General features: G+C 43.9%; 1 long non-coding RNA gene across 1 annotated transcript in view; it reads left to right on the top strand.

Moving 5' to 3' along the window:
• The window catches only part of LOC134441535 (uncharacterized), a 55,542-nt gene that overhangs the window by 7,201 nt on the left and 34,549 nt on the right, over positions 1-13,792 (top strand). The window lies entirely within an intron of this gene.

The following is a 13,792-nucleotide window of genomic DNA, read 5'->3' as shown; positions in this document are numbered from 1 at the left end:
GACTATTTATTTTAGTTGTATTGTTTTATTAGGTCAGAGGTGGAAGGGTGGGTGAAAAATGGGCCCCAAGTTGGAATAGGTTGGGAACCCCTAACATAGATGCGTAAATTGAGTGTATTTCCATTCAAAAGTGCAACAGGTTACCATGAGGTGAACAGACATAATGCCATTTCAGTAGCTGCACTTTTCCCCTCTCTCTGTGGGAGATGTTTTTGACAGTTTTGACGTAACAAATTAATCGAAAACGCTTGCTGAAGCATGGCTACTGCTACATGTTTACCATGTAATAGAATTGCCATTAGTCTCAACAGCCGTGCATGGAAGTTTACTATATTTTATTATATCCTATAATGAATTAATTATATTATCTAATACATTATATAAGCAAAGGTCAAGGCCATAACTCTGACTTGTGACTCTTTGATCACGGCAATTTTGATATTAAAAGAAATCCTGTTACTTTAATGTCTAGTAACCCAATAATATTTTTTATATGTCATGTACAAGTACTAAGCTTGCTTTCTGTTATACAAAGACCATATTCATAGCCATTGCGTGTCTTGTCACACAGACAAACAAATGTGTCTATTTAGCCGAAACGCTGTTTACTTTGCACGGACTTATCTCAATGAAATCTTTATCTTCTTTCCACGGGGTCAATGTTTTAAAGTGAAAAATGACTAAATATGTGTGTGTGTTTGTGTATGTGTCTGTGTGTGTGTCTGCCTGTGAGCATCTGTGGTGACCTCTTTTCATGCTCAAGCTGTAAACAGTTTCATTTTGACTGGAGGGAGCAGCAGACGCATCATCTTCCGGCGGTCACCATCCGCTGCCTAAAACAAACACTCACATCCACATCACATCACATCACTCCACTCAATATCACCCCACTGCACTCCACATCACTCCAATCCACTTCACCTCAGTAGAGTGAAGTGGAGTGGAGTGGAGTGAAGTGGAGTGGAGTAAAATTAAGTGTACTCCGCTCAATTATCATTCCACTCCACCTCTCTCCACTCCACTCCACCTCTCTCCACTCCACTCCACTCCACTCCACTCTACACTACACTACCCAACTCTACTCTATTCTACTACACTACACTACACTCCACTCTACTATACTCCGCTTCACTCCACTCCACTCCACACTACTTCCCAACTCTACTCTATTCTACTACACTACACTACACTACTATACTCCACTTCACTTCACTTCACTTCACATCACTCCACACTACACAACTCTACTCTATTCTACTACACTACACTACACTCTACTCTTCCTTACTCCACATCACCTCACTCCACTCTACTCTACACACTACTCCACTCCACTCCACATCACTCCACTACAATTCACTCCATATCACTCGACTCAATATCACTCCAATGTACTTTACTCAACTTCGTTCCACTCCGCACTACACTACCCCTCTCTACTCTACTACACTCTACTCCACTCTTCATCACTCCACACTACTCTACTGTACTCTTCTCCACTCTATACACTACTCTACTCTACTCTGCTCCACTTCACTCCACTCTACTCCACTCTACAATACTCTGCTCCACTCCACTCTACTCCACACTACCTGCCTGTACTCTACTCTACTCTACTCTACTCTACTCTACTCTACTCTACTCTACTCTTCTCTAGTCAGTCAGTCAGTCAGTGACCAGTGTGTGTGGACCAGACCCTCTCCTTTTGCCACAGGGTTGCAGAGCTTGATGCTGGGGTTTGGAACTTTGGATTTGAATCTGCTGTACATCTCGCCCACGCTGTACTGCATGCCGCCTAAGCAGCTCCATCTCCTCTGACTCACCGGCAGTTTAATGAAGCACTTCCCCTCCATTGAGAAGGACAGGAATAGATGCGGTTGCTTATGGGGCATAGGGGATGGGGGCTGCTGCCCTGCACGGCCCATTGATCTGTCAAGATGGGCCGCTTCGTCGAAATGAGCTACCCCCCTAACCCAAACCTCTAGGGCTACTGCTGTAGCACTTTGTACTGGATTTGTAGCTCAGTTTTTTTGTAAATATGTTGTTATGCCTTTTCAAAATATAAATATATACTTTTAGGGGCTTTTTTTCGGCCCTGCCCATAGAAAAGACAACTTAGCTACTTTGACCCATTAGATCAGGGCTATTCAAATGGCAGCCCTGGGGCCAGATGCGGCCCTTGGGCAGCAAGCTTCTGGCCCCTATAAGCCCCTTGAAAGTATGGGTTCTGTTATCATGCTGAAATGGGACACGGGACGTTAAAATGCAGGAAATGATATCTATGAAATGCAAAACTTGAAGTCAATGAAGTCTCCCATATTTTTTTCATTGACTGTCGGCAACCATAATACATACGTATAGTTCGGCCCCTTTACTGGAAGGATTTTGAAAAACTGGCCCTTGTTGACATTTAATTTAATACCCCTGCATTAGATAGTGTGTGTTTGACTCGCAAAATTAACCATTTTGCCTGGTGATGAAAAAAGTGAATCTAGAGCCCTGTGCCCATTTATGATACGACGTATTAGCACAGTGCGCCACAGTGCCCCCTGTAGCTTATCTTGACGGGTAGAAGCTCATATCGACATGACACAATGCCGGGACTACAGCACAGCCTACATTGGAGCTTCCTGTCAGACATACAGTAGATGGATAACCAGGGCCAGACCCTGCCAGGTCTTGTGTGTGTGTGTGTTTGTGCTTATGTGTGTGTGTGTGTGTGTGTGTGTGTGTGTGTGTGTGTGTGTGTGTGTGTGTGTGTGTGTGTGTGTGTGTGTGTGTGTGTGTGTGTGTGTGTGTGTGTGTGTGTGTGTGTGTGGTAGAGGACCAATGTCTTTGTTGGGGAGGAGGACAAAGAGCTCCTTTCATCCCCCATCCTCCTGAGTTGTGACTCAGTCAGCTTAACCTTCTGATGGCATGACTCACAGCTTCAGTTGGAGCTCCTAGAGCGGGTCTGCTCTTCTCCGGTGGGGCAATCTACTTTTTTAAAAGTATTTTTGGGGGCTTTTCAAGCCTTTATTAGTTTTTACCAGACAGGATAGTTGAGAAGAGACAGGAAGGAAGTTGGGAGAGAGAGACGGGGAAGGGTCGGCAAAGAACCCGGGCCAAAATCGAACCCGGATCAGCCGCGTAGTGGACGAGTGCCTTACCATTAGTACCATGGTAGCGCCGGAGTTGAAGTTTGACAGAGTTGTTATAGGAAGATTCTGAGGAGATGGAGTCACTCTAAATGAAGTCTACTCCTCTCAACTCCTTTTTTTTTGGGGGGGGGGCTCTGCTCCTCTCAACTCCTTTGGGGGTTGCTCCTCTCTGCTGGATGGAGGAGGTGGAATAGAAAAGAAGTTTGGAGCTCCTTGAGGTGGTGTCTGCTCCTCTGCGCTCCATCAAGGAGAGAGGCGTCTGCTCCTCTGGAGTTGTTGGACCAAGTTGGAGGAGGTGTAGCAGCTAGGAGGAGAAAGTCTCTGGGGGAAGGGGAGAGAGAAAGAGAGAGAGAGAGAGAGCTACTCTGAATGCCATCTGCAGCAGCAGTATGATCAGGCAGGAAGTTGGACATAGTAGACCACACCTCTGCTCTGTGTAGGTCTGCGCCTCTGTGCCATTGAGGAGGCAGATGGAGGGGGATGCTGAGGAGAGGAGGGTAGAGAGAGAGAGCAGGAGAAAGAGAGGAGGAGGAGGTGGATGGAGGGGGATGCTGAGGAGAGGAGGGTAGAGAGATAGAGGTGGAGAGAGTGGGAGAGGAGGGAGGAGGTGGATGGAGGGGGATGCTGAGAAGAGGAGGGTAGAGAGAGAGTGGGGGAGGAGGGAGGAGGTGGATGGAGGGGGATGCGGAGGAGAGTAAGTAAGTGGAGCTGCCTTGAATTCCATCGGCAGGAACTACAGTAATGACTTCTGGTGTACAGTCACTGGCCGAAACAGGAGAGGGCAGGAAGAATGGAGGAGGAGGAGGAGAGAGAACATAAGGAGGAGGAGGAAGAGAGGGGTGAGAGGAGGAGAGAGAGAGAGAGGGGAGGAGGAGAAGAAGAATGGGGATGAGGAGAGAGAGGAGGGAGAGAGAGAGAGAACATGAGGAGGAGGAGGAGTAGAGGGAGGGAGAGGAGGAGAGAGGGAGAGAGAGAGATGGAGGAGAGAGAGAGAGTATGAGGAGGAGAGGGAGGAGAAGAGAGAGAGGAGGAGAGGGAGGAGGAAGAGAAGAGGGAGAAGAAGAGAGGAGGAGGAGGAGGAGGGAAGAGGAGAGGGAGGAGGAAGAGAAGAGGGAGGAGAGAGAGAGGGAGAGTGAATTGAAGGGGAGAGGGAGAAGAGAGGACGAGGAGGCGTGAGAACCTCCGGCCAGGGCTGGGTCATGTGATCGTGACTCATTTCCTTTCCTTTCACCAACCCCACTACCCCGACCCCCAACATCACCCCCCTCTCCACACAAACACGCACGCACACACACACACACACTCACACACTCTCACACACACACAAACACGCACGCACACACACACACACACTCACACACTCTCACACACTCACAAACACATATCCCAATCTTCCCTCTCTGCTTTTCAACTGTTTTTCTTTCCCCTGCTTTGACTTTGGACGGTATCATGAACATGACACGTACACACACACACACACACACACACACACACACACACACACACACACACACAATGTATCATGAACATGACAGACACACACACACACACACACACACACACACACACACACACACACACACACACACACACACACACACACTGTATCATGAACATGACACACACACACACACACACACACACACACACAGATTTGTAAGATCATTTACCCCACCGGAACACCACACATCTGTGAGAACTTAATCCTCCTCCGGCCATTGATCTGAGAGGATGTCCGGTTGGGTGTCTTGTTGATGATGAAGTGATTCTTTGTGACAGCATGTCTCATGTCCATACTGTTTCATTTAGTCCTTTTAAGAGCTTATCCTCCAACTCTCAGTATTTAGAGAACGAAAAGGGCTGGGGTGTAGTACAGGGGGGTAAAGTGTGACTAAGTCACTGGGCCCCATGTATATAGGGGGCCCACACAGTGTCTGATTGGAGGGGTCCATTGGAGCTGATTGTACATAGGGATCACAATTTGCTGCTACAGCCCTGGAAAAGGGTGAATGTAAAAAGCACTGGTTGTCTTGGTAATGATGGCTGCCTGTGATTCTATCACGGAAGCTGACAGAGGAGGGCAAAGGGGTCAGTTGTCCTGTACTCAGGGAGAGAGGGGGCCCACAATTGGGTGCCAACTGTATTGTATGTATTGATTGGGGGGCTCTGTCAGATGACTTTGCCAGGGCCCTGGCTCCTAATACAAGTGATTTCACTCATCAGTTCTTCTACATGAGACTTACTGTGCCTGCTCATAGGGATGATCAACTGGTTCACTGCACTAGTTGGAAGAGATACTGTTTGTGCAGTATGTTATGAACCTTTTACTGTCTGAAGCCTCCATCCCTGATACCTCAGGGTAGGGCTGCACGATTATGGAAAAAATCATAATCACGATTATTTTGGTCAAAATCGTAATCACGATCATTAATCACGATTATTGATTTTTTGCAGATTTAAAAAAAAAAAATTATAACAAGATGAAATATAACCAAGAATGAATTATATGCGGGATGAGCAAAATAAAATGAATTGTAATAATAATGTAAGCAATAGCATGAAACTTTGGTGGACATATTTCTGGCCAGAAACACCAGCCTGTCAGTATGTTCTGGTTTCAAGGACGCTCTCAAAGGTAGGTCACTATTACCACGATTAAATCACGATTTAATCACGATTTTCGATTATTTTCGATTAATTCTGCAGCCCTACCTCAGGGTAATTGTAAACTAGATTGTGTTGATGGCTGCATGCTTTCTTTGGCTGCTGTTGATCAGAAGAAATCAGTCAGTCCCTGAGGCAGAGAAACTAGTCTTGATCCTGTTGGCAAATTATGCCAAAGGGCCATTGCAGATGACACCCATGTCAATTTAAATCAAGGAACAATAGAACAAAAAGGAGACTTAATATCTACCAGATTTGCAATGTCATGTAAATTGATACTGGCATTTAACAGTGAATCGTTTCATTGTACAGTACACAGTGTACGCAAACAAAGGTGTGATGAGCCAGGATGCCTGTTTGTGAAATGTCTGTCAGGGGCTTGTGTAATGTCATACTAATAATTTTATTCTGCAATGATAGAACCAGAATTGTAAAGAACAAATGAAGAGTTCAGATGCAAAATCCCCTAAGTGCCTTTTCAGAAAATAATCTTAATTCATTTTTATTTTATACAAACTATCAAAATTGCATATATTTTTTATTTTATTTATGTAATATAACTATTTATATGTATTATCAAGTACATGAATGTAAACCAAACCAACAACGGGATTCTCTAAAAATATAGAAGTGCAGGTCTTCAGAAATGGAGTTAGGGGGTTTTGCATCTGAACTCTTCAAATCTTATTCAGTGTGTGAACGTGCTCCCACCCTGAAGCAGAGTTGTATAAAGTATAGAACTAAGTAGAAGTACTTTTTTACAGATGTAATTACAACACTAGTAGTATTGTGTTGAAACCATGTAATATCATACCACTAGTGTTGTAATTACATGTGTAAGAGTACTTCTACTTTATACAACTCTAGGTAGAACTCAGTCGCCATGATAGCTCATTGCCTGGCCTGTATTTATTGTTAATATACCCTGTACCACTAAATTACACTGATTGTCATCGGTATGCAAAAAGAGGCTTACAGGCTCTTGCCCACGAATGAAATGTGATATTGCTGTGAGAGTGTGTGGCCTATAAAACATGATGTATTGCTGTGAGACTGTGCATAATAAAGCATGAGATATTACTGTTAAAGTGTGTGCTCATCATCGTAACAGTAGAAGCTATTGTGTGATGCACGCACCTGCTCTCTGCCTCTCTGGCTGTCAGAGAAGGCCTTTCTTCTCTTTGTACCGTACATGCTTCACTGGAGACGTTTTATATCACTGCACTCATTGAATATCGAGTACTAAGGGGATTGTAGTGCTCATGTGTCTGTTACGGCTTCGTAATGCACGCTGTACCTCCAGTGGCACGCTGTAATAGCCATTGAATAGTTAAGTACCATAGTACTACAACACTATGACTGTGACATAACACAGGGCCTTTAGTAATGCACTACGACTTGGTCATTGGCATTCTGGTAGCAGCAAATGTATAATGTCGTGTCTTAACGGGTTAAGCACTGAATGTTCACCTCGAATGACCGGGGTTTTGTTATGCGATATGTCGGTGTGAAAACGAAACAGATCAGATGGAGATCCTGATGTAGAAATTCTCAGAGGGAAAGGCAGAGAGAGAAAACAGGTGGGAGTAGAAACTGCCCTGAAATGAGTAATTGGCCACAGGACTGACTGGCGTGTGTCACTCTCTACACAGATCCTTAGCAGCTTGTTGTAACACACAAGGTCACACAAGTCATTACCAGGACTGGCTGGCGTATGTCTCTGTACAGGGAAGTTGCCAAGGGGTGACAATGGGGTCAGTTGTCCCGGGCCCAGGGATATGGGAGGCCTATGATTGGTTCCTCATTACATTGAATGTATTGGGTGGGGGGCCCTTTCAGAGGACTTTTTCCTGTGCCCAGCCAAAGCTGTCAGCGGCCCTGTGCCTGTATACTAGTGGTTCTTAACTGAAATAGTCTTGGAACCCACAATTTTCCATGGTCATCATTACGTTGTGACCACTGACATTTGCGATTAGCGTACATTCATTCAGAAATCGTAGGTGTCACCATGTTCTGTACACAGTGTAAACAAGATACTCCTACATCTGCCCTATAAAATTCACACATTTTTACGCCACAGCTCCGCGACCCATTCAGGACCTGTACACAACTCACTTTTGGGTCCCGACCCACCAGTTAAGAAACACTGCTCTACATAGCCCTGCTCCTCTCCATCTCCCCATTGCTCTCTTAGGCAGGTTTCTTCATGGCATACTATACATGGCCTTACATACACAGAGGCAGGCCAATATGCTGCAGTTCAATGAGTCTTAGCAATCTATAACAAGAGCGCACCATTATTACAATAAAGTAATATAATGTGATGTAATGTTTGTCACTACACAGTCCTGCTCTTCTGTATCTCATGGTCAATTGGTCAATACACAGTCAACAGTGGAAAAAAAACAATCGTTGTTTTGTGTCTGAAATCTACACAGCAGTCAGTTTCCACCCATGCGATATGACTAGTGCATATAACCTCCACCGTGCTGTATGTGTACTATGTTTTGGCCTGTATATATTGTGCAAAACCACACCAGTAGTCTGTGTTATGTCAGCATACAGGTAAAGTTTGCTGTGATGGCAGAATGTTTGTTGTTCTTGATAAAAGCTATACGTGTGTGTGTGTGTGTGTGTAGAGTAGAGTAGAGTAGAGTAGAGTAGAGTATTTACTAATCCCGAAGGAAATTAAGGTGTGGATAAAAGCTATACGTGTGTGTGTGTGTGTGTGTCTGTGTCTGTGTGTCTGTGTGTGCATGCAGAGAGAGAGAGAAAATGTGTGTGTGTGTGTGTGTGTGTGTGTGTGTGTGTGTGTGTGTGTGTGTGTGTGTGTGTGTGTGTGTGTGTGTGTGTGTGTGTGTGTGTATGTGTGCATGTGTGCATGCTTGTGTTTGTGTGTGCGTGTGCGTGCATACATGCGTGCGTACAGGGCTCTAAATTAACTTTTTCCACCACCAGCCAATTTGGCTAGTGGACATTTTTTCTTACCAGCCAAACAGAAGTTCAACTAGCCATTTTTTTCAATCTCGCCAAAATAAACTATGTGTTAGGCCAGTTTTTTTTTTATTTAATTATGGTAATTTTGTTCAACAATTACACTATATACACTATATATAGGCCTGCATACTATAGGCCTATTAGGCTATATATTTTTTCATTATTTTTTAACTTCTGCTTTATTTTTAACTTTCATTACTTAGGCCTAATCAATTTGATTAGTTTTTGTTCAATTCCTCTGAAAACAGCTGAATCACATCACACAAGCCACTCACATAACAGACCTTTAACATACAGTAAGCAAGCACACGGCAAAACTCTCCAAAACCTCACATACGCACACCCCAAGGAAGGAGAAGTGATGAGAGGAAAAGGAGAGGAGAGAGGAGGAGCTCTTCTCTTATCTACCATGCGCAACAAAATGACAAGAAGCCTAGTTTAACTAAAAGTAAATAATATCACGGGAATCTTCGATTCCTTTGTTACTTCCACAGCTTCGTCGTTGGTTGCTTTTTTGTTATTTGTTTTCTTTCCGATGGCGTGGGCTTTCCAACTAAGTTGCGCCAGGACTCGGAACATTTCAGAAGACAACTGAACTGACAGCTACGCTCACACTACTCTGACAGTCAGCTCTCCTCCTCTGCCCTTGTCGCTATTTCGTTCCACAACCACTCCTTTTTAACGTCACTATTATTACGGTTACAATTACTACTAGCATTCACCAACACACAGAACTTTGCTCTAACCACCGCCACATTCTCATCACTCGCACAAAACATAGGCATAATCTGCGTTAGTCATGTTATTGAAACGGTCAGGGCCTCGCTGCTTCAAAAAGGCAGCCTGTTACAGCAAGGTTCAGCCTAGTAATAATAGCAGTAGTGGCGTTAAAAAGGTTGTAACGAAATCGACGAGAGCATAGGAGGAGAGCTGCCTGTCAGAATAGTGCGAGCAGGGGCGTAGCGGACGGGGGGGATGCGTACGATGCATCCCCCCCACTTTTGTTGGAAAGCAATTCCATCCCCCCCACTTTTGTCCGTCAAATTCTGCCCAAAATCAACTTTTGTAATAATAATTAAAAAAAAAAAAAACCTTCGCCTGTTGTGTGCAATTCAAAATGGTTGGCGTTGTTGTACAACTTGTATCATCACATTATGGTAACACTGTATCAAACCACTCTGTGTGAATCCCATCGCAACACTTGACGTTACGTACGTAGCCTAACCTGCAGCCTGCAAAAAGCGCAGGCAGCGGTGCACCGAGTCCTCCTGACTGCTGTGAGCTCAGCGCGGTCATTGAAAGCAGTCTCGCTGCTCTCTCAGACTGCTGTGCCTAGCCTGCTGCTGCTGCTGCTACTCACTTTGACACCTTCAATGAGGAGTTCCTGAAAAGGTAGAATTCTATCACTGTTTTAAATCCGCACGATTCACTGCCTGTCACGAAGGCAACATTTTCAGATATCATTAAGCCATTAATAGATGCAACTTTCCAGGCTAGTTCTCTATTCAAGAGCTGTACCGTTACCTCCTAGCATAAAGGATCATGCATGGTGCATTCATTTGGACTGGCCAACTTAACTAAGCCTACTTTAGTTTAAAATCTGTTCTCTTTTTCGTGCATTATAGCCAATTATGCAGAAAAGGAAAAGGCAGGGGACGATTGACGGCTTTTTCAAAAGAAAACAAGTAAGTTGACTTCTCTCCCTCTGCAAACACTGTGACATGCTTGAAGGTTGCAAGCTATCTGTTTCGACTGCTAGTACCGCGGTTGGGATGCACAGGCTTGACTATGGATACTTTACGGAGATGAAGATCCTCGTGTGTTCAAACCTCGTCAAAACGCACCTCAACACGGTCTAGGTCTCCCCACTAATGAATCACTCAAAGTGTGAATAAAGTAGGCCTATGTATTATTATTATTATTATTTCAAGTCGAGTGATTTTCAAATTTCACAGCAATCACTTTACTGGTCTGGTTCGTCACCGCAGATATTCTCAAAGAGAGAATTCTCCGCAGAGATTCTCAAAACTGACATCAGTCTGCGAGAAGTCTGCTGCAACAGTCACTGAATGAATGTGAGATCGGAAGCAAATACACGAAAATCCGGATAACGTGAAATTCGACTTTGACACTTGAATGTGAAATGTCCTCCAGCAGCACAGTGTGTTAGTTCGTCTCTTGTTTTCTTAGATTAGAACATTCGAAGCACATCGCGAGTGCTTTATATTCGACCGGCCGTCCGTGTGTTCGTCAGTCAGTCACACATCCCTTTCTTCAACCGGCTACTACTCTACTGAAAGGGCTACTCCGATTCATATCTGGTCTTTGACTGCCATCTACTGGTAACAACATGCAACAGCATAATAACAGCCACAGAGCCGGTAGCAACAAGACAGCCTAGGCGGGCCTGGGGGGCACTAGGTCAACCTCAGCTTCTGGACCAGAATGGATATCAAGTTTTAAAACAAGCAGTGATTCCAAAATGATTTATGTCAATTCTATTACATATTGAAAATTACATGAATTTTAATACACCCCATCTTTATTTACAATCACTATATTTACATAAGACATTTAATTTCGAATTATTCATTTATTAATTTATTATCTTATTATAGCCTGATCAGGCATGTCTCTGAATTAAAAGTTTTCTTACAATAAAAGCAGATCTCTGACTGACTTCACATGAAGCCATGATAATATTTGATACCACGGTGCTTGTTAAGTAAGTAAGAGTGTAATTAGGAAGGTTGGTAGGAGGAATATGCAATATGGTGTATTAACATTTGATTCACATTATAGTAGCAAGCAGACACCTTTAGGGTGATCTGTATACTAAAGTTGACTAGGAGAGGTTTGGTTGACAAGTGAACTTAAAATAAATATTTAAAAATGAACAGTACATGACAGATAAGACATGGTGGACACATGAATTAAATATTCACAACACTCCTGCTCATTGCTATGTACTTGTTTAGGATCTGCAGTTGCCGCAGGTCCCTGCCTCAGTGGATGATGTTGCAGAGGTTATGTCAATACTAAAAACACCATAGTTCATAATTCAGATCTTTGTAGAACATAATATCTGAAAATGTGCCCAAACAGTTCTTGCACTGGCTGCACATGGCTATAGCCTTCTACATGATGTACACTGAGTTATAAAGGTTTCTGTACAGAACACCTATATCCAGAGTAGAATGCAATATTATCCTGGGACCGGTACTTAGAATTTCAGTATAGAGTATACGTTTTGTTTTTAAGACCACACCATAAACACAGAAGCCCAACATTATACTGTACATAGATCTTGTCTACGCATGAAATGGAGAACATTTGAAGTTGAACTTGACCACTGGGTTGACTGCCTACACTCTGTGGGTCACTACATAACATCACTACATAGGCTACAAGTAACACATGCTCTAGCCAAATATCATTAGAGCTACAGTTATTGAACATTAATGCAACAAGCCTTCCAGCCAACACGCATTCAAGCCTCAAGTGGCTAAGTTTACAACTACTAGTGACTACTATCACTTACAACAAAGAATGACACACTACTTGAAAGGGCCAAGTGTGTTTTGTCTCTGCTCATTATGACAAACTAATTGTTCTGCAATCATTTCCTTGTCCAACAGATCCAGCTTATCCAACATACCACACACTGTTGTTGAGACATGTTTATATGATTGTAGGCTACTTCGCATCCATGTTTTCAGCTTTCGGAAACTGTTGAAGCTCCTTTCAGCTTCATCACACAGTGTGTGTGTGTGTGTGTGTGTGTGTGTGTGTGTGTGTGTGTGTGTGTGTGTGTGTACAAGATACTGTGATGCATATACATGTAAGTATGGATGTACTTCCAAGAGCAATTTGTTCCTGTACAAATACTTACAGCATGGTATACTGGTATAAGAAGGCCTATTGAAAGACCTACTAACTAGGGATATTGAAATTTGGGTGCGGGGCGGGGGGGATTTGGGGCTATATTTCCTCTCAGAACCCCCCCACTTTTTGAAAGCTGGCTACACCCCTGGTGTGAGCGTAGCTGACTGAAGGCTGGTCGTCTGAAATGTTTTCAATGCTGGCGCGCGCAACACCATGGAGTTGCCGCTTGCTGCACTGGAAAGCCCACGGTGGGAGGCTACGTCGTGACGCTAGTGTCCATGGGTAATGTAGGAAATCTCCTGCATACTTACCGTGCGCACGTTCGTCATAGCAGCGGTTTACCGTTCATAATTTACTGTACTCGGGCGCTACTGGCCAAATTGGCGGGTAGGTATTTTTTTCTACTAGCCAAAATTAATTTTCACCCGTGTTTGGCGGGTTGGCGTGTGTTAATTTAGAACCCTGCGTGCGTGTGCTCAAGGCCTTGTTGAAGCAGGCTTTCCCTGATAAGGCCAATGTTTAGCAGCTGTCGTGGGCCGCTTATCACAGGGCTGGAAGCTGTTATGTTAATCGTTTCATTGAGGCTTTCCTGGCAAGTCTAATGATGCATTCATATTGAAACACACAGTCCCAGCCACTGCCACTGCCACTGCCTCTTTGGAAACAAATGCTGTTGTGGAACTAACTTACTGTAGCAGACACAGGCATCCCACAGAGCCGATTCCAGAGAGCTTGAGTGACGCCTTTTTGAAGTGAGAAGTTGTTACTTTCGTGAAGTTGTTACTTTTCTTTTCTGTCGGTGGAACAGTGCCAGACTTGGAGACGTGGACTAATTGCTATGAATGAAATGTAATTATTTTCTCCTTTGGAAGCTTATTTGACTGTAAATCGTGAAGTGATGTACAGTGACGTTGATGGAGATGGATTTCACCTCTGGCATGGAAGAGAGGTTAACACAGTAGATTCGTTTTTTGGTTTTGGGTTCATCCGATCACACATCTGATCATCCATTATAGTGACCAATAGAACCACTGAGGAGAACCATCATCATGGTCGTCGTTTCTCTTACTTACCACCACACCACCACTTCAGTCTGTGGAGAGTCT

Source organism: Engraulis encrasicolus, chromosome 24 (assembly GCF_034702125.1).
Source record: "Engraulis encrasicolus isolate BLACKSEA-1 chromosome 24, IST_EnEncr_1.0, whole genome shotgun sequence".
In the NCBI taxonomy this organism is placed as follows: domain Eukaryota; kingdom Metazoa; phylum Chordata; class Actinopteri; order Clupeiformes; family Engraulidae; genus Engraulis; species Engraulis encrasicolus.
The sequence above is the reverse complement of the archived record's forward strand: the minus strand, read 5'-3'. Positions and strand labels throughout refer to the sequence as shown.